Here is a 456-nt window from a genome sequence, read left to right as displayed (position 1 = left end):
CCAGCCAATCAACACAGAGCAGGCCTGCAGCCAGCCAATCACTGCAGAGCACACCTGCCTCCAGCCAATCACTGCAGAGCACACCTGCCTCCAGCCAATCAACACAGAGCACACCTGCATCCAGCCAATCACTGCAGTGTATGCCGGCTTCCAACCAATCACTGCAGACCACACCTGCATCCAGCCAATTGTGGGGCTGGGACAAGGGAAAACAAGGCTCCCACCAATCACAGCAGAGGTGACAGAGCTTCCACCAATCAGAGCAAAGCACACACCCCCCCACCAATCACAGCAAAGACTATCAGTCTCCCACCCATCCCAGCAGAGACCACCTCCCTCCAATCCCAGTGGAGACCAGCTGCCCCTGCCCAATCATAGCTGACAGGACAATGCACTCCCACCAATCACAGCACACCTCCCAGCCACCAATCACAGCAAGGGGCACCACCACTTCCC

At 57.5% G+C, this 456-nt stretch overlaps 1 protein-coding gene across 1 annotated transcript in view; it reads right to left on the bottom strand.

Moving 5' to 3' along the window:
* Positions 1 to 456, bottom strand: part of USP43 (ubiquitin specific peptidase 43) — a 14391-nt gene that overhangs the window by 5845 nt on the left and 8090 nt on the right.

The sequence above is a fragment of the Egretta garzetta genome, unplaced genomic scaffold (assembly GCF_000687185.1).
Source record: "Egretta garzetta isolate BGI_Z169 unplaced genomic scaffold, ASM68718v1 scaffold34, whole genome shotgun sequence".
Taxonomy (NCBI): domain Eukaryota; kingdom Metazoa; phylum Chordata; class Aves; order Pelecaniformes; family Ardeidae; genus Egretta; species Egretta garzetta.
This window is presented reverse-complemented; position numbering and strand designations above follow the sequence as displayed.